The sequence below is a fragment of the Marmota flaviventris genome, chromosome 3 (assembly GCF_047511675.1).
Source record: "Marmota flaviventris isolate mMarFla1 chromosome 3, mMarFla1.hap1, whole genome shotgun sequence".
NCBI lineage: Eukaryota > Metazoa > Chordata > Mammalia > Rodentia > Sciuridae > Marmota > Marmota flaviventris.
In genome coordinates, this window is record NC_092500.1 from 94,019,903 (window position 1) to 94,043,496 (window position 23,594).

Below are 23,594 nucleotides of genomic sequence, written 5' to 3' on the forward strand. Positions count from 1 at the left end.
TTGTGGACCTTGAAACTTGCAGTAATATTTTTAGTCCAAGTAAGCCATTTGACAATTTTTTAAATTCCCTTTTGATATTCTAAGTGGATTTTGAACTTGGTGAAATTGGTGTTACCCCAGGCTTTACAGAATCGTGCCTCCTGTCTTCTTGCTTACAGTGATGGGGATTTAAAGGACTTTCTTCCTTTGGGTCATGGTGGTTAAGAGAATAATTTCCCCCTCATTTTAGAGCTAAAAGAGATCTGTTGACAATTAACAATTGGAAATACACAGACACAAGACATCAATTTTTCTTAAAATTACTTTGAACTTATATACAAAACACTGTGATTATCCTATAAATATTAACTGCTTTGAATTGTTTATACAATGTTAGTTGTATTATGAGAATTTGCTTATTAACCAGGTTTAGCCTTCTTAGGTTGTTATTGGCTTTGAGTCCCACAGACTTGACCTTGCCAGATTTCTGGGTAAACATTTTCACTTGGGACCTAAAATGTAGTTGAATATGTGTATTTCAAGTTTTCTTTTAAAAAATCTATGTGTATTAATGGAACTTGTAAATGTTTAATTAATGGAATCTTTTAAAGAACATCTGTTTCAAAAATCCAAGTTTATAATTATGTGTTTTAAACATCAAATTTGAGTTTAGTTACAAACATGATTCTTAATATATAGAGGTCTCTAGATGTTTTATTTTCCAGGTTCTTATTGGTTTCTTACATTTAATCATATTCAGAAGCAACCTTTTTGTTATTGTTCTGTTACTAGTAACTACATTCAAGGCTAAGATTGATACTATTTAAAACCAATCAGGAACTGATAACATTGTGTCTGAACATATAGAAAACAAAAGTAAATAACTGGTTAAGTCACTGTTTTGGTGCTGGGAGATGTGTATTTTTCAGTTCAAATACCATGATTTATGGTTTATTGAACCTTTTTGAAATATATTCTCATATATGTTGATTTTCCTGTAATGTGTCTCTTATTTTTAAAGATTTTTCTATACCATAAGGGACATTATCAATGCACACAAAATTTACCCATATGAGTTATGCAGCTTTTAGTAGAATAGATAGTTGAGCGTCCTTGAGATGTTTATAGTTCAATTTATTCTTACCTTGCCAATAAAGTTTCAGTGAGCTTTACTGGTCAAATTCCAAGGCAAATGTCAGTATCATGTGGAATATAAACTTCATGTATTCTCTGGGAATTGTATGTAAAATAGTTTGTTCTTTGACCCAGCTGTCCCCACTTTAAGGGTGCCTTTGTATATACTGTACCTGGAATGGTTTAAAAGAGGTTTTGACTTCTCAACAGCTAGACTTGAAAACTTTTTTCAATTTAACTTAAGTAAATTGTATATAAGAAGAGACGACTAGAGAGAGGATACGTGTTTAGTCTTCTTTCTATATAAATAATTCTGAAATAAATTGTATAGAGAAGTCTGCTTTTTAGTTTGTTTTTCAGGGACATCATTTGCCATTAATTCACAAAAGTAGGTATGAAGTTTAATGGAAGGAACTGTCTGGAGTTTTAAGGTACATAGTTAGCTCATTGAATTTTAGGCTTAATAATTGTTAGTTGAAATCATAAAATTTTTGTGCAGAGGGGCTGGGGATGTGGCTCAAGCGGTAGCGTGCTCGCCTGGCAAAGAAAACTACAGACCAATATCTCTAATGAACCTAGATGCAAAAATCCTCAATAAAATTCTGGCGAATCGGATACAAAAACATATCAAAAAAATTGTGCACCATGATCAAGTAGGATTCATCCCTGGGATGCAAGGCTGGTTCAATATACGGAAATCAATAAATGTTATTCACCACATCAATAGACTTAAAAATAAGAACCATATGATCATCTCGATAGATGCGGAAAAAGCATTCGACAAAGTACAGCATCCCTTTATGTTCAAAACTCTAGAAAAACTAGGGATAACAGGAACATACCTCAATATTGTAAAAGCAATCTATGCTAAGCCTCAGGCTAGCATCATTCTGAATGGAGAAAAATTGAAGGCATTCCCTCTAAAATCTGGAACAAGACAGGGATGCCCTCTCTCACCACTTCTGTTCAACATAGTTCTTGAAACGCTGGCCAGAGCAATTAGACAGACGAAAGAAATTAAAGGCATCAAAATAGGAAAAGAAGAACTTAAATTATCACTATTTGCAGATGACATGATTCTATACCTAGCAGACCCAAAAGGGTCTACAAAGCAACTATTAGAGCTAATAAATGAATTCAGCAAAGTGGCAGGATATAAAATCAACACGCATAAATCAAAGGCATTCCTGTATATCAGCGACAAATCCTCTGAAATGGAAATGAGGACAACCACTCCATTCACAATATCTTCAAAAAAAATAAAATACTTGGGAATCAACCTAACAAAAGAGGTGAAAGACTTATACAATGAAAACTACAGAACCCTAAAGAGAGAAATAGAAGAAGATCTTAGAAGATGGAAAAATATACCCTGTTCATGGATAGGCAGAACTAACATCATCAAAATGGCGATATTACCAAAAGTTCTCTATAGGTTTAATGCAATGCCAATCAAAATCCCAACGGCATTTCTTGTAGAAATAGAGAAAGCAATCATGAAATTCATATGGAAAAATAAAAGACCCAGAATAGCAAAAACAATGCTAAGCAGGAAGTGTGAATCAGGCGGTATAGAGATACCAGACTTCAAACTATACTACAGAGCAATAGTAACAAAAACAGCATGGTACTGGTACCAAAATAGGCGGGTGGACCAATGGTACAGAATAGAGGACACAAACCAATCCACAAAACTACAACTACCTTATATTTGATAAAGGGGCTAAAAGCATGCAATGGAGGAAGGATAGCATCTTCAACAAATGGTGCTGGGAAAACTGGAAATCCATATGCAACAAAATGAAACTGAATCCCTTTCTCTCGCCATGCACAAAAGTGAATTCAAAATGGATCAAGGAGCTTGATATCAAATCAGAGACACGCCGTCTGATAGAAGAAAAAGTTGGCTGCGATCTACATACTGTGGGGTTGGGCTCCAAATTCCTCAGTAGGACACCCATAGCACAAAAGTTAATAACTAGAATCAACAAATGGGACTTACTCAAACTAAAAAGTTTTTTCTCAGCTAAAGAAACAATAAGAGAGGTAAATAGGGAGCCTACATCCTGGGAACAAATCTTTACTCCTCACACTTCAGATAGAGCCCTAATATCCAGAGTATACAAAGAACTCCAAAAATTAGACAATAAGATAACAAACAACCCAATCAACAAATGGGCCAAGGACCTGAACAGACACTTCTCAGAGGAGGACATACAATCAATCAACAAGTACATGAAAAAATGCTCACCATCTCTAGCAGTCAGAGAAATGCAAATCAAAACCACCCTAAGATACCATCTCACTCCAGTTAGATTGGCAGCCATTATGAAGTCAAACAACAACAAGTGCTGGCGAGGATGTGGGGAAAAGGGTACACTTGTACATTGCTGGTGGGACTGCAAATTGGTGCGGCCAATTTGGAAAGCAGTATGGAGATTCTTGGAAAGCTGGGAATGGAGCCACCATTTGACCCAGCTATTCCCCTTCTTGGTCTATTCCCTAAAGACCTAAAAAGAGCATGCTACAGGGACACTGCTACATCGATGTTCATAGCAGCTCAATTCACAATAGCAAGACTGTGGAACCAACCCAGATGCCCTTCAATAGACGAATGGATTAAAAAAATGTGGCATTTATACACAATGGAGTATTACGCTGCATTAAAAAATGACAAAATCATAGAATTTGCAGGGAAATGGATGGCATTAGAGCAGATTATGCTAAGTGAAGCTAGCCAATCCCTAAAAAACAAATGCCAAATGTCTTCTTTGATATAAGGAGAGTAACTAAGAACAGAGTAGGGATGAAGAGCATGAGAAGAAGATTAACATTAAACAGAGATGAGAGGTGGGAGGGAAAGGGAGAGAAAAGGGAAATTGCATGGAAATGGAAGGAGACCCTCAGGGTTATACAAAAGAACATACAAGAGGAAATGAGGGGAAAGGGAAAAATAATACAAGGGGGAGAAATGAATGACAGTAGAGGGGGTAGAGAGAGAAGAGGGGAGGGGAGGGGAGGGGAGGGGGGATAGTAGAGGATAGGAAAGGTAGCAGAACACAACAGACACTAGTATGGCAATATGTAAATCAATTGATGTGTAATTGATGTGATTCTGCAATCTGTATATGGGCTAAAAATGGGAGTTCATAACCCACTTGAAGCAAAGTGTGAAATATGATATATCAAGAACTATGTAATGTTTTGAACAACCAACAATAAAAAAATAAAATAAAATAAAAAATAATTTGACACGTAAATACTTAAAAATTGACTTGTCAATTATTTGAAGAACTTATAATTCTTATTTTGGCTAAAATTTGTAGCATTTGCATATAGGAACTTGTATTAACTAGATTTAAGAATTATATTAGAAGAAACTTTTATTCTTAATTATTAAATTATTTTCTCAAATGTTAAAACAATTTGTGAAGTAGTGTACTTGGTAATGTAAGATCCCAGCAAAGTGGTATGTGTTTCTTAAGCTTGCCTTGGATCACATATCACTCTTCTGCAGGAAGGCTTTGGTTTTAAGAACGTTGTTGTTTTCTCAGTTAAAAAATACATTGTGTCAGATATTTAGATATAATTCAGAATAGTACTATTTAACTTTGTTAAGTACATAATCCAAACCACCAGATTTAAAGCTCTGGTAACAATTTCCTACTCTTTTCTTCAATTTTTCTAAAAAAAAAAAAAAAAGCTTTTCCTCATTATGCAGGTAACTTTTCTTTAGTTTACCATTTCATACAATTTGCCAGACCAAATGACACAGTTAGTATCCATTAAATAGAGCCATGAATATCAATCTTGGACACAAAGCCCAGAATTGTGGTAGGGGAAAGCTGTCCTGCTGCTCTGGGCTGGCATTCCAAAGACTGTGAATAAATTCTCTTTACTTATTCAAAGCCTAGCCTCCTGAAAGCCAGCTCCCTTTTGCCCATTCTTAACCCATGCCACATTCTTCTGGCTAGAAGTTGTCAGTGTTCTTCTCATTTCCCATCATATAAAAACCATTGTCTAGTGTGTAATTTATCACCTGTAATCCTGTATTTTAGTTTACAGGCTAAGTTTCTGAATGTTCTATATATATTGTAGTTCCCATTTCCTCCCTATTTTTCTTTACTCATACTTTAACTGGAAAGCCTCTCTTTATAACTAAAATTTACCTCTCTCCTAAGGTTCACTGACCAGCGCCATTAAATTTCTCCTGGTCCTCTCTCCCAACCGTAAAAATAATGTTTTGTTTTCTGCATTTTCTTATGGTGCTTCACATTCTATCTTTTATTTCTTTTTATGTGCTGTGATATTTTAACTCTTCCTGTGATGTTGACTGAGTTTAAATGATTGACTAAGTCACTCTGAGCTTACAGTAATTTTGTCTAGTTTCTCCTGTGTTGTATTACATTCAGTAGATGCTCAGTACAAATATTTGAGGACTTAATAAATGGAATGACATGGCAGTGAATTCACCAGAAGGCATTTTACTCCTCTGTTAAAATGCACATTGAGGGACAAGTCTAAAGAAATAAGGCCTTATTTCTGAATTAGAGCTGTTTCTAGAAGGGAAAGCTGAAGAAATGATCAAAGTTGAAGTTTATAAACACTAGATCGTGTTGTGTGGTGGCTCGATACTGGTAGAGTTAGAACAACTCTTCCTAGGTAAAGATTGAGGCTGATAGGAAATGGAAGACAAACTGGCTTTGTAGATACTGACTACAGTTCTGTCTTAAGAGAATAAATAGTTTTGCTCTAATGCTGGTTTTGAAAATGGGAATTTGTTACTAAGTGGTTGACGTTAGGGAACAATTTGAGCACAATTAAAATTTCACATCCCTTATGCTTGATTGCATCTAAGAAATATTTTCTTTACCTTCCTTCATTGTCTCTTTAAAACAATGAGCTGCATGGAGACACTCAGAATGCAAATGTACACACCTTAGATACCCTGATACCTTACTTCACATGTATCATGAACCACACCCACACACATTTTATGTTATAACTTTCCGTCTGATTTCAGGTAACCCTTCTTTTACCACTTTCCAATCACAGGCTGCAGCCTTTGACAGCCAATTCCACACACTAGCTTCAGATCTTTTACAAGGTGAAGTGCCATATTATTGCAGTGTTGTTGTTTTTAAAATAACCATTTAACAAATGTAAGACTGTGGTATGGTCTTATGGTCTTCAGTAGATTCTTATGTTTTCTTTTTTAAAAAAAATGTTATTAAAAATGTTTTTGATATTTACCTCTAACTTTATTTTTCCCATAAGCTCTGTGGTTTTAATTAAGTGTCTTTGCATACATGCTTTTATGTATATAGATTTTACATTAAAACAGCACTTAACTGTGCTAATTGGCAACCTACAGAGTGTGAACTGATTCTTTTTTCCACGCCCCCGACCCCCCACAGTGGTGAAAGACACTAACTGGTCCCTGTAAGAAAGAAGACCATGCAACAGAGAAAGCCTGAGAACTTGTTTCACCAATATACTGTTTGAAAAGGCGGGAGGAGGCATAAACTTACTGGTGGGACTAAATGAATTGTCTTAAAAGTGAATAGGAACTCAAAAGTAAACATGCAATGCTGTGGCCCCCTGTAGTAAAAATATATTTTATCCTTAAGTAATAAGAATTATGTTCAACATTTTTAAGCCTCTATTATGTGCTAGCCTTACTGTGATCAGTGCTTGACACAGATTATGTCGTGTAATCTTCACAAAAACCTAGCAATAGCTATTATACTGTCTTCATTTTATAGACGAAGAAAATGAAGGCTTCCAAGGGTTAATTAACTTGCTTAAGGTCAATAACTCATAAATGGTAGAAATGAATTGAATTTGATTTCTGTGCTTTAGATCTCAGTGGTCCCTTAGAATACATTGTAGATTATAAACTAATAACTACCACATGTGTTATTTCCTTTGCACTTAATAACTGTCATTGGCATCACAGGCTGTTTTGATTCCTGTGATGGATGAAGAAACAAAGGTACTTAGGCTAAGAACGCACAGACCATCAGAGGCAGACAACAGCTGAAACTGATTCTGTCTTTCCTGGCACTTATACATAAAGAGTAGTGGGGAAAAAATAGAGAATAGGGATAAGATGGTGAGCTGAACTGTAAAAAAAAGTAAGAAATGATTGTGTTGGAAATTAGGTGGAGGGAGAAGGTGAGTTTGCAACAGTACCTTCACATGGAAAGGATAGAGCCAGGTGGAGGTGGAGCCGCAGGACCTCCAGTGCGTCCAAAGCCCAACTAGTTCTCACAGAGGGACTGACAGCACCAATTTCAATACAAGACTATGGCAAGAGAAATATAAGGGTCACAAGCATAAACTGTTTGTGCTATAAATGCTGATTATTAGTAGAAGCAGAAAAATCGGAGGTGGCACTAGAGGAAGCCCTCAAAAGGCTTTATTTGTGTAGTCAGGCTCTGCAAACAGGACAGTGGTCCCATGAAATGTAATGGAGCTGCGAAATGCCTCCTGTCTAGAACACCATGGTGTGGTGCTCTCTCACATGATGATGCTGGTCTAAACAAACCTGCTGTGCTGCCAGCCGAGTGGAAGTGTAGCGCCTATGATTGTGTATAACGCATAGTACTTGATAATAAATATGTTAACTGGTTTATGTATCTACTACACTATACCTTTTATCATCCTTTTAGAGTTTACGTGTGTGTGAAAGCCAGCTATAAAACAGCCTCGTAAGTCCCTCAGGAGTGGTTCCAGAAGGCACTGTGTCATAGGAAATGGTGGCTCCATGCATGTTACTGCCTTGGAGATCTGCCAGTGGGACAGGATGTGGAGATGGAAGATAGTGATGGTGACCTTTCTGACCCTGTGTGGGCCTAGGCTAATGTGTGCACTTGTGCTTCAGTTTTTAACAAAAAGTTTAAAAAGCGAAAACAATAAAATTATAAAGTGGAAAAAGGCTTATAATGAAAGAATGTTTTTATGCAACTCTACGATGTGTTAGTGTTTTAAGCTAAAGCTAAATATTATTAACAAGTCGGAAAGCTTTATAAAAAGCTTTAAGAATAGGCTAAGATTAATTTATTGAAGAAATGTGTGTGTGTGTGTGTATACACACACACACACATATATACATATATTTTTTAACAAATGTCGCGTAACCTGAGTATAGAGTTACTTAGTCAGTCAGGTGCAGTAATGTCCATTCCATACTCACTCACTGACTCACCCAGAGCCACTCCCACCCTGCATGCTGCCTTCGTGCTAAGTGTCCTTTCCAGGTGTACCCTTTGAATAATCTTTTATGTAAGATTTCATTGTATGATTTCTATGTTTAAATACACAAATACTATTTTGTTACAGTTGCCCATAGTGGTCAGTACAGTAACATGCTATCTAGGTTTGAACCCTGGAAGCAACAGGTTGTCAACCATACCATTCAGCTCAGGAGTGGTAAGTGTGTTCTGTGATCCCACAGTGACAAAATCGAGGTACCACATTTGTCAGAGCATACCCCTCTGCTTAGGCAATGCATGGCTGGACTTCTTTTGTAGTGTGTGAAATGTCTTTTTCCCCTTAGGTAGTGAGTTACCTCACAAGGCCTTTACATAAGACCAAGCATTTAATTACTGTTTGTCAAACTAGAAGTTCAATAGTGTTCAGCTGGGCATTGATCAAGATGAAGTCATAGGGTAAGCCAGGGTAGAAATAATGAGTATGTGTGAACTTAAAGCAAACTACAGCCAGAGGCCTGTTTTCTTTCTATGAGCCAAGGATAATGTTTACGTTTTTAGTAGGTTATTAAGTACAAAAACAAAAATGAAGAATATTGATAAAGATACAGTGTGACCTACAAAGCCTAAAATATTTTGAACCTGGGCTTTTTCAGAAAGTTTGTTGTCTGACCTGTTGTGTAGCTTGTGAAGCAAAAAGACTTTAGGCTTGTTCTTGTTAGGAAATCAGATTAGGTGTGTAAAGTGTTGTTATATTTTGTAAGGGGCTACATTTTTAAACATGTGACCCTTTTTCCAAATGTAGGAAAGAATTGATATTTATTTAGCATGATATTTTGCTGGGGGCTTTTTATCTTTTTTACTTTTCATATCCTTGAGAGATTTTATAACCATTTTACAAATGAAGAAACTAGATTCATGGAGTTTAAGAAAGCCTCAACTTTGACTTTTAACAAGTAGCAGGATTCCATGTGTATCTGGCTTGTTCCAGATAACAGAGTGGTAAAGAAAACTTGTAACAGTGAGCATAGACTTCATAATTCTGACTTGAAAATAAGTAGATATTAGGCTGGGGATGTGCTTTAGTGGTTGAACCCTTCTGGGTTCAATCCTTACTACCAAAAAAAAAAAAAAAAAAAAAAAAGAAAGAAAGAAAATAAGTAGATATCAAATATGGACATTGTAGTTAAGTTTAGCTAGTGACTCAAAAAACCCAAGGTGTGTAATCATAAAACAAGATAGGTTTGAGAATTGTCAAATTTATTATAAAATTTGTACATTAGGGAATATCTTTGGGTGCATTTATAAAGAGTTTTAAAGAAAGTCTAAAGGACAGAAAATTCAAGTTTCATACTTAAAAATAATAATATAGTATTCACCCAGAAGAAAGATGAAACTTAAATATTTTTAATATAAAGTACAAAATAGGAAAATGTGTTCTGCTTCAAAAGAAAGTGTAGAGGGTAGTAGTTTATTTTTGCAAAGCAGATATAAAACATATATCAGACACTCCATTCATGGTAAGTGTCCTTTCCAGCTGAACCCTTTTAGAAAAATCTGTTCATGTATGAGGCATCTGAGACAAATTGGTCAGTCATGGAATGACTTCCTGACAGGGCCCATTTTTAGGCAGAGTTGCAGGAGTTAGGCAAAAACAAAGAGGATAATTATTCCAGACAGAGTGTGTTAGGCAAGAAAGGGCTTGGCATACAGATCCAAGGAAGTATCAAAGAAGGCCATTGTATCTCCTAACAAGTCTGAGGACAGAAATTATACCTGTTTTGCATATATAGTACCTGCTGGCAGGTAGTATACCTTCAGCAAGATTTATTGAATGGATAAATAATAAATGGATATTTTGCTGGGAAATTACTGGTGTAATTGTGAGCCCAGGGATTGCTTGGTGAAGACCACTACCCTCCTCTCTGAAGTCAATCTGATTACTTGAAGATACTGAGGTTGTTAGTAATCCCAAAGGTTGCTTAGGCTACTACCTGCCCAGCTTTCTCAAATCTTAACTGCTGTTTGAGAGTCTGAATGGAACTTAACCTGAAGTCATGCTGCCCAGAAAAGAGGAAAAAAATGAATGTAGATTGCTCCAATTGGATCTGCATATGAGCATGAAAAGTAAGTTTGCATTATTAAAATGTCAAGAATGAATTTGAGATAGGATGCATGTAGCCTGTTTTCTAAAACAACCAATTGAGGAAGGATGTTCTGTACTAGAATCTGGAGAGGGAGGGGTTGAAGTGATCCCTAGCAACCAAATAACACATGATAATCATACTTAGGGATTTAATAAGGAAGTTAAATACTCAACTACTTCCTATTAATAGAACTTATTTCTTCATAAGCAAATTGGAATTCTTAATTGAGATACTCTCATTTATAGGTTTGAGTTTGCTGAGGAATTCATCAAGTAGAAAGAGAAAAAGGAGAGGGTTGCCCATTTCCTGAATATATGAGATAAAATTGCAGTAACCACGGCGGGGGGGGGGGGGGCTTTTTTTGTAAGATATTTGCCATAAAATGGAGATGAAATATGGATTTGCAGAATTAAAAAAAGAGAGAGGTAATCTTAGGTAAGAAGTTGAATGGGAACTGGAGACAGAAAATGTATTCATGGTTATTTGTGGATGTTAGACTTTTTGGTTAAAAAATAGCTATGGTAGTAACAGCATATTATGTTTCATTATACAAGATTTTAATGATACTTGTGTATATTTTATTTAAGTTTAAACTTCAGTGTAATGATATCAGACTGTTGGGGTTTAATGTGAAGTTTGAAGATGTTTTATTAGATATCATAAGTCTGTTTTCTTACAAAAAAATAATATTGGCTAGCAGATGTAGTAAGTGCTAAGAGTTGAAATTTTGTTTTGATCAGCAAGAAAAAAGATACCCATCTACCCAAATAGTGAGATAAGTTACTCATATTAATCATATTTCTAATTTTTCCTCCCCTTTGGTACTGGGATTGAACCCAGAGGTGCTTAACCAATGAGTCACATACCCAGCCCTTTTTATTTTTTTATTTTGAGGCAGGGTCTTACTAAGTTGTTTAGGGCCTTGCTAAATTGCTGAGGCTAGTGTCAAACTTGTCATATGATCCTCTTGCCTCTGCCTCCAGAGTTGCTGGGATTATGGTCGTGTGCCACCATGCCCAAATTCATATTTCTGATGTTTAAGAGAATAACTACAGGGCTATTTTCCAGTTTTGTTTTGTTTTGATACTGGGGATTGAACCCAGGGGCACTTTACCACTGAGCTACATTCCCAGGCCTCTTTATTTTTTATACTGAGACAGGGTCTAGCTAAGTTGCTGAGAGTCTCTAAATTGTCGAGGCTTCAGAAACATAAAATACTTGAGAATCAATCTAACAAAAGAGATAATAGACCTCTACAATAAAAACTATAGAACACTAAAGAGAGAAATTGAAGAAGACCTTAGAAGACCACCCATGTTCCTGGATTGGAAGAATCAGTATTGTGAAAATAGTCATACTACCAAAAGTGCTATACAGATTCAATGCAGTTCCCATCAAAATTCCAATGATGTTCTTCACAGAACTAGAGAATGCAGTTATGAAATTGATTTAAAAAAACAAGAGACCCAGAATAGCCAAATCAATCCTTAGTGAGGAAAGCAAAGCAGGAGGCGTCATAATACCAGACCTTAAATTGTATTACAGAGCCATATTAATAAAAAAAAGCCTGGTATAGGCACCAAAATAGGCATGAAGACCAATGGAATAGAATAGAAGACACAGAGATCAAACCACATAGATATGGTTATCTCAGACAAAGGTGCCAAAAACATACACTGGAGAAGAGCTAGACTTCATAACAAATGGTGTTGAGAAAACTGGAAATCCATATGTAGTAGAATGAAATTTAATCCTTATCTCTCACCCTGAACAATATTTACAGTGGATCAAAGACCTAGGAGTTAGATAGAAACACCTGCATCAGCTAGAAGAAAATGTAGGCCCAACACTCCAACATGTTGGCCCAGGAACTGACATCCTTAATAAGACGCCTAAAGTATGAGAAGTAAAATGAAAAATCAATAAATGAGATAGCCTCAAATTTAAAGCTTCTTCACAGCAAAGGAAACAATCAGAAGTGTGAAGAGAGAGCCTACAGAATGGGAGAAAATCTTTGTCCTCTGCTCCTCAGGGCATTAATATTTAGGATATGCAAAGAACTAAAAAAACTTAACACCAAATAATAATAACAACAACAACAACAACTACTACTACTACTCAATCCATAAATGGGCAAAAGAACTAAATATCAACTTCTCCAAAGAAGAAATACAAATGGTCAACAAATATATGAAAAAAGTTCATCATCTCTAGCAATTAGAGAAATGCAAATTAAAACTATACTGAGAGTTCATTTCACTCCACTCAGAATGGCAATTATCAAAAATACAAGTAACAATAAATGTTGGTGAGGAGTGGAGAAAGGGGTTCACTTATACATTGTTGGTGAGCTGAAAATTAGTGCAACCACTCTGGAAAGCAGTATGGAGATTTCTGAAAAAAATAGAAATGGAACTACCATTTGACCCAGTTATCTCACTCCTTAGCATATATCCAAAGAATTTAAAATCAGCTTACTACAGTGATGCAGCCACATCAATGTTTATAATAGCACAGTTCAAAATAGCTAAGCTGTGGAGCCAACCTAGATACCCTTAAACAGATGAATGGATAAAAAATGTGATATATATACACCATGGAATATTACTCAACCGTAAAGAAGAATGGCTTTATGGATTTGCTGGCAAATGGATGAAACTAGAGACTATCATGCTAAGTAAAATAAGCCAGTTCTAGGAAAAGGCTGAATCCTTTCTATGATATGTGGAAGCTAATCCAAAATAAGGGGGAGGGGTGATTAAAAAATAGAAGATCAGTGGAGTAGACAAAGGAGAATGAAGGGAAGGGAGGAGGAATGGGATAGGAAAAAGACAGCAGAATGAATCTGACTTAACTTTCCTGTGTAGTACAGTAGAGGAAAGAGAACAGGGACTGGAAGGAAGGGAGGGGAAGGGGAAGTACTGGGGACTGAATTAGAATAAATTATATTCTATGCTTTTAATTATGTCAAAATGAACCCTGTTGTCATGTGTAACTAAAAATAACCACCACTACCACCAACAAAAGATTAAATTATTTCATTTGAAAAAAAATTGCTGAGGCTGGCCTTCAACTTGATCCTCCCACCTTAGCCTCTGAGTTGCTATAATTACAGACATGTACCACCACACTCAACTTCTGAATAGAACTTTTAAAGTACCCCCTTTTGAGTACTAATGTATACTATTTTGTTCAATTGACATTTTCTTCAAAGTTTGCATGTTTTTAACATGGTTTAAAGTCTTAATTAAAAAGTGGAATGTAGAAACCTTAAAAAATTCTTCAACCATTTTATAAGTAATGATCTACATGTATAATAACACATCTATTTTAAATCATTGTCTACATTTAAAATAGCTTTGCATTTACATTATTTCATAACTTCTATATAGATTTGTGTGCAAGGGGGGCCCTACTCCATCTGACTAAAGTGAAAATTAAGGTTCAGGATCAGTGAGACAATTTGCATTTGTAAAAGGCACAGTGGGATAATCTTAGAGCAGAACCAGGAGTTGATCGAACTGGTCCAGTGGCCCCCCCTCCCCACTAAGACAGTTTAGTTTGTAGATCTCATAATTTAGAGATTTTTATTAAGGTGCTGTATAATGATAATATAGTTTGTTTAAATTAAAATCTATACATTCCTGTGCATTCTAAAATAGGATGAATATAATAGTTTCATATGTAACTAAAAACTCTAAAAAATATGGGCTGTGTTCTTTTAGCTTATTTAAGTACATTTTACATGAGTTAAAATATTTGTTTCTCTTTGAAGAACTATGGAATTTGAAGAAATTGTGGGAATGATATAAGCAAGTCTTAGTTTTTTTTTAAATACATAGAATGCAATTAAGGGTATTCTCATAGGAATGAAAGAAACGGACAAAATTATATCAAAATCAGTAAACTTTGCTTCCTGTTCTAGTCTGCCTTCTAAAGTTCCCCCGTAAGGGATGGGGATATAGCTAGTAGTGATATAGCATGTGCTTAATATGCATGAGGCTGGGTTCAATCTCCAGCACCAAAACTAAAACAAAACTAGAAAAATGCTGCATAGTTATATTCCTAAACACTGGTAGTATGATTAACATGAATAGCATATCTAACTATCCTGTGGAACTCATGTTCTTTTTTTTTGGTACTGGGGATTGAACCCGGGGTGCTTAACCACTGAGCCATATTCCACCCTCTCCACCTTTTTAATTTTTGATTTTGAGACAGCGTCTCGCTAAGTATCTTAGGGCCTTGCTAAAATGATGAATTGGCTTTGAACTTGCGATCCTCCTGCCTCAGCCTCCTGTGCATTAGGATTAAAGGCATGTGCTACCACACCCAGCTCATGCCTTTGGTATACCATGTTTTTTTTTTGGGGGGGGGTACTGGGGATTGAACTCAGAGGCACTCAATCACTGAGCCACATTCCCAGCCCTATTTTGTATTTTATTTAGAGATAGGGTCTCAGTGAATTGCTTAGAGGCTTGCCGTTGCTGAGGCTGGCTTTGAACTCGTGATCCTCCTGCCTCAGCCTCCAGAGAGACTGGGATTACAGGTGTGCATCACTATACCCATCTGCACCTTGTTTTGCATGTATCTGGGATGCCCTCTAACTCCCTATTCATATACAATTGATATATTCTCTTATCTTTCAACACCTGGTTCTATGGTCTCCTCCTACATAAAACCTACCAACAGTTGCCCTAGGTAGACGCTTTCATAGTACATTGTTCATACTATGATAATAGCATTTAGTAAAATGTATTCTAATGATCCATTTGCTTGTCTGCCTTGCTAATGAAGAGGCCCCAGATATCAACCACATTTATGCAAAGCACATCTTATAGGTAATAAATTTCCCCCAAATAATGAATTTGTTACATGCTTTTGCTCACCCTATAGGATGTTTGCCCCTAATAAATAATTATTCCATGCATAGGCTGGAATTCCCTTCACAATTTCAGTGATTATTAATATATTGGATGTAGGCATTGAATATAGGTGAATGTGTCAAGCAGGCAAATTTCTCCAGTAACTTGCTATTGCTCCAGTTCTATGCAGATTTCTTACATTTCTGGGTAAAGAATTTTATGACTCCATAGGCATTTTCACATCACTGAAAGTCCTCCTGTTGTAGGAGAAAAGTACCTGGAAATTCATTCATCAATGTTCATGGCATAACGAGTTTCTGCTTTCAGATGTGTTTATACTTTGAATGGTTCCTAGGGGGTGAAAATGGTTAACTCAAAGGAATAAATTAATTTCCAGTGGTGGATTTTCATTCACTGCATGACGTGGATAAATGGTATATTTTAAGGAAACAGCAAGGTTCTGTGGTCCTAGAACCTTTGGCATACAGGCCTCCAAGAGCACCTCCAATGGGAATATTCTGTTTCCTTAGGCTGTAGCTCTGAGGGCTATCCCTCCCTGGGATAAATCTGTGCTATTCCACTGCTCCCTTGTAATCTGCAGATCAGAGTGGTCTGGTTTATTTCAGAGTGCTTAGTCGGCCTCACTAGCTACGAAGGAATTTCTTTTTCACATGTTTAAAACTAGAAATGTGTAATCATTTAATATTCAAGTCAGTTCCCATGAACCAGTAATAGATACGAGTGAATTCTTATTAGCTTACTTGACATGCAAAAAGATGGTTTTCCTACTGAAAGCAAAATACTGCAGGAGTCAGATGTTTGAACTCTTTCCAGGCTAGATTACTCAAGAGGAAACAAACAGCCAGATTCCGTTTAATTGCTTGTTATTTTGAAGAAGGAAATGTTATATGTATTTTTCTCCCCTGAGGGCTGTGTTGAGGGCAGTATCATTTTGGTGTTTTTTAGAGGTCTGTGAGATACTTCCAGCGTTTTAGAAAACAAGTGAGACTTGACATAAATGTAGTGGGACAGTAGAATGATTCAAGCTTATCTAAGTGGTTGTTGTTCTAGAAGAAGACTTGCTATTAATTGTACCCAAATCCTATAAGTATCATATTTACATCAGAATTTGTAGATTAACGAAGGACAAGGACAATCCTGAATTTAGGCACAGATTATATAAATGTGACATGTTAATACATATCTGTGTATGTGGATTGTACGTGTGTTTATATATTAACAAATCTTCTGAAGCAGGGAGGGTTCACATCCATGACAGAGTGTAGAAACTGAGAGATTGGGCTTTTGCACTGGCCTCCAGTGTTGGAGGCTTTACCATGCACTCGCTGTGGGAGAGATGCTTTCTTGTCCGGTGCCTCAGTTTCCTCATCTGTAAGATATACCTGCTTCTTAGAGGAGTTTTGTTTGTCCATCAAATTAATGCAGGCAAAGAGTTTATAAAAATGTTTGGCACATATATGGACATAATAATTGTTTGTATAAATTATTCAACATTGACTACACAGTTAATTCAAGGAGGGGAAAAATTACCTTGAAAATAAAAGTGACTGAAGCTAAAGACAGTTAAATTTCATAGATTCAAATTAGGAAGTTGTTTATCATTAAGATATTATAGTATAAAGAGGAATATGCAAAGTTAGTGGCTGATCATCTATAATATACTTTGTATTATCAAATTTGACTATTTTTAAAGTCTTCCTCTTATGATCCCATATATTTATGGAAAGCTCTCTCATTTGAAACCTGGGTAACTTTGGAAAATGTTTCTTTTTGTCCATTTTGTGTTAAAGTTCAATTTTGCCTAATCAGTGTTCTAGAGAAATGGCATTTGTATGGACTTCCTTCCAAGAAAAATACTGGGTGTTTCAGGAAGTGGTCTTGGTGAGTCAGAGGATAATACTTTTTCCTCTGAGTCAGTTTGAACCTCCTTGATGTAAATAGGCAAACTTTACTGAAAGTTCTGCTTTCCAGCTCAGATGTTACAATCATGGTTGACAGATGACTGCACTAACAATAGCGCCTCATTAGTATTTCCACTCAGTTAATGTGGAGGGTTTTATATTATTGTGACTACAGAAAGTCTGATCTTTAATTTTCTTTATAAAAATTTAATTCTCTACTTCTAAATTAGTTTCATACCAGTTTTGCTTCTGACAGGAGTGGTGTTAGGTGGTCATTGGTGTAAATTTTAAAGGATTTTTTTCTTTTTTAAGCTTAGGGTCCCACTAAATTGCTGAGGCTGGCCTCAAACTTGTTATGCTCCTGCTTCAGCCTTCCGAATTGCTGGTATTACAGGTATACACCACTGTACTTGGCAAGCAATTTGTATTGGCAGTAATGCTCACCTTGGACACTAAGATTCTCTGACTCTTATTTTATATCCATATTATACTTCCTAACACAACTCTAGTACAGGGATTATTTTGCAAAAGTCTATACAAGTTTGCCCCACCAAGAGTTGTATAAGGAGATAGAAAAGAATAGAGTGCATCTTCATAGCCTCATTTGAAAATGTTAACATGATAAATAATTACTAAAAACTGTGTATCATTATTGTTGAGTCAGGAAAGACTTGAAAACAGGGATGGGAATTGAGGGATTGATAAATTGCTAGATGGGTGGTATAAGGGATTGGAAACTATATTTGGGGTAAGAGCAGGTACCTGAAAGTAATTTAGTGCAAACATATATTGAGGATAGAGCCTGGTGGTAGTGAGGGTTTATACATGGGAAAGAATAAGGATGACTGGAGAAGAAAGGCAAATTTTGATAGACTGTAAATGATTAGTGAAAGTTTTTTTTTTTCTTTTTTAGGTATAACTGCAACTGGTAACATTGTTTACTCTATCATATACTTTTTCCAAGTAGTATTTGCTTGAATCAACTGCTTTTTACTTCAGTGAATTTGATTTTAGAAGTAGTATTTAAAGGAAATGGCTTTATTTCTATTTCTCTCTAATGTTTAACTCTTCAAGAAAATAAAGGCATTGATAAGGTAGTTATTGAAATATATCTGAAGTGTTCTATGTATCCTTTTACATGTAGTCCTCACAACAAAGTATCCTCATTTTAAAGATGAGTAAATTGAGGCCCAGAGAGGATAATGACTTGTCTGAAGTTGTAGCAAGATATTTGAGTCAGGATTTACATTCAGGGATGAGGATCTTCATAGTATGTTCTTCTCACTCTAGCACAATGCCACAATGAAAACATTGGAATATATTCTGTAAGTGGATTTTTTTTTTTTCTTCCAGTAGTTCTGAAAAAGCAAACCGTAAGTATTGTCCTTATTTTCTGTTAGGAATAAGAAAGTGGGCTTTGAATGCAGGGGACTGCTGTGTGTGTGAGCTTGTTTCCTCTATGGGAGGAGCTTGCTCATTCCTCCTCTCAGGAAGCAACAGCAGGGCCATATTTGTCTTCTGAGAGTGAATTACTGTTATTTGAGCCTTTGCAGTTAGATAGGTTTGGGGGTTATTTACAGATACTGTCTATGTGACAGTTAGTCTGTCAAGGCAGGTGTGTCCTGTTCTTAACTCATTTCACTTATATTGTTAGATGATTAGTGGATTGATAGTTTGTCATTTTTTCTTGTGTTTTTTTAATTCTTCTTTTTAAATCTAAGTCATTTGGGCTTTGATAGGTTGGGATCATTGCTTTCTGTGTGGCTCACCGAGTTCTTACAAGAATATGCTGTTTTGTCTTATCCGATTTCCTTCATGGCAGGGAAGCAGCTGTGTGGCTTTTGGCAAAACTGGCCTTCCCTGACGTTCAGCAGTTGCAGCTGAGATTGAACACTGTTCTTGTAAACACTGATTCTTGTATCTCATGAAATTCAAACACTTGTTTCCTAAAAAATTTCTGTTTCATCATTGTGGAATGGAGCATCTCAGTTCTTAAGAGAGCAGGAAAGTCTTCCCACCTAGCTAGTTTGAGGGTGCTACTGTGTGCTGCTATGTGCCATTCCCAAAACTGCTTAGCAGGGGTGGGGGCTGGCAGGTGGTGGTGGGGGGCATGAGAGAGCAAAAATCAGTCCTCATGTTACACACTTTTCTTTGTAGGCAAGCTTGGAGTTCGTTGGGGGTAGAGAACAGTCATTTATATAATACCCCCATCCATACACAAGTAAGATAACAGCATATTCATTTTTTTCCCCTCTGCTTTGCTCTCTCAGGTGGTCTCTATAGGCAATTTCATATGCAAAAAGCAGGTTGCCAAGCTAAGGTGCTGGCTTTTGTCCCCGACATCACTGGACTAATGCACTGGATTTTGCAGCTGCAAAAATCACAAGTTTTCCAGCTTAATTCGTACCAATTGGGAATCTATGAGTTTAAGTGACACATCCAAGAGCACAGTGCTAGGAACAGTATTGGAAAACCAGATTGGTATTGGCTTTGGAATTCAGTGTTTTGTTTTTTTTCTAATCTCATTACGAACCTACATAAAATTGACATCTGAGATGTTCACCATGACAAGTTCAAAAATGGTATTTACTTCCACTCACAGAAAAATGGTTGGATTCTGGGAGGACCGATGCACATCATCAGAGAGTGGGCACAACTGAGGAGGCAAGAAGACTCAGATTTGCTTTTCCACTCCATTTGGAGAAAAGAAGGAAAACGGCAATAAAAATGATAGGGTTGGAGAGGCAGGAGGGCAGTGATGCCATTTACTGTGTGGATGAGGATGAGCTAGAGAAGGGGATGGGGAGCACAGTTGATAGCACTCATTGCTTGTGTGGTTTTTGTTAAGCTAGAGAGAGGCCAACTATTTTCTGTTTTTAGCTCAGCTAATTTAATATTTTCCACTATTCTTTTTTTTGTTTGTTTTTAGAACGTTGTTTCATTCCATCTTTTCTTACAAGAAGATTTGAAATAAACATCTTCATTCAGTTAAGTAGTGAGATATTCATAGGAATAATTTTTTTAAAAAGGCTTTTTGAAACTGCAAAGCTACACCATGTTGTCTCATTTATACAGTTTCATAAAGTTCTTAAAGCACATATTATTCATGATCATTCATGTGACCCCATGCTTTGTATAATGTGTTGCCTTAAAGGTGGGTATGAGTCAACTCTAGTTTTATTGATAGCTGTTATACAATTAGAAATATGTTCCTGTAGAGAAGTGTCTGTAATAGGCATGAACTTTGTTCAACAAGGCAATATGACACCATGTCCTTTTGAAACTCTGGGTCTGTTGTCTTTGCCCTGGTGCCACTTTAGCCTTTATCTTGATTGTTTCTAGTCATCCTGGATGTCTCTTGCCTTTACTTCATAAACTTCCAGAGTCCAGTTTTTTTTGTTTATTTGTTTATCAGTGAAGCTAGATCATCAGTTCTTTCTATGCAAATGTGTGGGCTATCATTTGCAATTAAAGTGTAGGAAAAGAGAAACATCCTTTTAGTTGATTCTAGATGTTATGTGACAATGTGCTTTTGTTAATCCAAAACAAGGTAAAATTATGTAGCAAAGTGGTTGAATTTTATTCTATATTTAATACTTATTATCAGCTCTCTGATATGGGATGTGTTGTTAAATTTTGTACCTGTCTTATCTCTGAAAGGGGAGATAACGATGCTCCTACTTCATGAGGTCATTGTGACAGATAGTCTGTCAAAGCAGGTAGCATTGTGCCTGGCTCAGCAGCCACCAATCCCCTTCTCAACTCCCACCACTTCCTCCAGCAGTAGTAGTCTAGTTCTCTTAATGCATCGATTTTATATACTCATTTGGCTTAAAATAGAGACCACAGTTATGCTAGTTAAATGATAACCAGATTATTTAACAAAGAGCTAGAGTTAATTTGGGGTGTTATTTGTAAAGTTAAAATAAACCTCTTTTTATGAGCATCACATTTTCATTAAATCAGATTTTGCTTCTCCCCAGGTTTTTCCTTTTTCAGTCTAAAGCCATTTATTTTACCAGTTGCTTAGAGATGGGAACTTTGGGAATAAAAAGAAAGAAATGCAAATGTGGCATTACCAGCCCTAGTGATAATTCCCTTTTCAAATTTCCTTTTCCTTTTGACCTCAAATAGCCCATTTTCCCAAACAAATTCATCTTAAATTCCAAAACAAAAATCCACAATATAATCCAGGAGCATGAAATTTTTGCTGATTTCCCTTCACCTGCAGATCCAAATGCTTTTTTCCCCCGACACTTATTAATCCACTCTAAACGGTTGTATTTTTGTTCTGTTTCAATTCCAGGTGCTCAATGTGTAATTCCTAGCAAACATTTTTGGGGGGTTTATAAATTGACACTGGCTCTTAAAAGGACATGTACTATAAAAAAAAGTCCCATTTCTGCCCAAGAGGAACAGTAGTTTAGTTGTTTTTCCCTGACTTCCCAGCTCAGCGGATTCAGGCTCTTAAAACTCAAAGTACCCAAAGTACTGTGAATGTTTTCTGCTTTTTTTTTTTTTTTTTTGTGCTGCTTCATTTCTTCAACTTTACTGTGGTGTTTATTTAGAATTTTAACCTGACGTACAATGACCAACAGCATTTTTGTTCACAATTAGTTTTGCATACATTTCCTTATCAAGAAAGTGCTGTTTCTGTGCACCAGCACTTTTAGCAAATGCATACATTTTTTATTTCAATGGTTTGCTAATTGTCCTGGATTTTATATGGGGAATCCTGAGATAGCATTTTCAGAATCAGTCAGTCAGTCCCATACATTTTAGAACTCATAGCTAGGTTTGGCACAGTCTGAGTTTATAGCCTTATGAATACAGTTTTTTCTATGTTTTTTTTTTCCTAAGCAATGAACACAATTTGTAATTTTCTTTGTGAGTTTACTTATCTCATGCTGCTCTCCCACTAGAGCTTAAGCTCTGTTAAGATAGGAACTGTGTTAGTGAGTTTTCCATCACTATAACAAAATACATGAGATAAACAAATTATCAGGTTTATAGATTCAGAGTTCAGTTCATGATTGGTTGGCTCCATTGCTTTTGGGCCTGTGGGAGCATGTGGCAGGGGAAACAGCTCACGTCATGGCAGCTAGGGGGCAAAGAGAGAGGAAGAGGTTGGGGTCCTGATTAACCCCAGTGACCTTTCTTTAACTAGGCTTTACCCCACCTAGAGGTTTTTCCACCTCCCACTAGTACCATAGGCTGGCAACCAAGCCTGTAATGTGGACCTTTGGGGACCACTTATCCAAATCATGACAGGAACTCTGCCTGTTTTTTGAACTGTGTATTCAATATCTTGAACTGTGCTGTCCAGGAGGGTAGTTGTTAGCCATATGTGACTACTTAGATTTAAATGTAAACTAATTTAAATTTAGCAAAATTTAAAATTCATTTTTTCCTTGACAATAGCCACATCTCAAGTGCCTGGCACTTGTGCTGAGCTGTGTTGAGCAGTGCTGATACAACACATTGATGTCATTGAAGTTGTACTAGACAGTGCTCCTGTAGAGTGCTGGTGGGCATATAGTGCTTAAGTGAGTGAGTGGATGACTGAGTTAGTACTCAGATTGGCTGGTGTCAATTGATGTTGAATCAATTTTGTTTGAATAATGATTTATAAAGGTCATTTTGACTTTGAATTTTTCACTGTTGACATTTCTTCAGTCAACATCAAAATACTGGATTTATCATTAGCAAAAAGAAAATATTTATATATAAGAGCATTTAAAAGCATGACTTGGGGTCAAGGCTTAGTCATGGTATATCTTAGCCATTGATGTCATGGCCACCTTTACCTTCACTTATAACTTTTGTAAGCCTCAGGTTCCTCATGAAAACAGAAATAAGAGGTTCCGGTTACCTCTTATAAGTGGTAAGAATTAAGTAAAATGAGCATTATTGTTTTTGTAATAGTGAAATGGTGAGATATGTGCACATTTTTTTTTTAAAGAACTTCCATTTTTATAATTAAGCAGAGATTCTTCAGAGGTAGTACTATCCACAATCAAAGTGTGTATTTACTGCCTTTTAAATCTGAATTTAGAGACCTTAGTTAATTTTTTCCCATTGAATTTAACTTTTTTTTCTTTAATTTTTTGACTACATAGAACTCAAGAAAAGAAATTTTCATGCTACCTTTTAGGCAGTGTGGATCTTCAGAGTAATATACAACTATTTTTGCCTTTCCTTGGGGGTAGATCAGAAAGAATTTGTTCCCACCTCTACTCATTTAATGGGCCTCTCTTTTTAAAAATCTGATTATAACTCAATAAAGCCATTTTAAAACTTTCTAAACAATAACAACAACAAACCTAAAAAACC

General features: G+C 36.2%; 1 protein-coding gene across 5 annotated transcripts in view; it reads left to right on the forward strand.

Annotated features, from left to right (window-relative positions):
• Eps8 (EGFR pathway substrate 8, signaling adaptor) overlaps nucleotides 1–23,594 on the forward strand; it is a 161,942-nt gene that overhangs the window by 66,987 nt on the left and 71,361 nt on the right. The window lies entirely within an intron of this gene.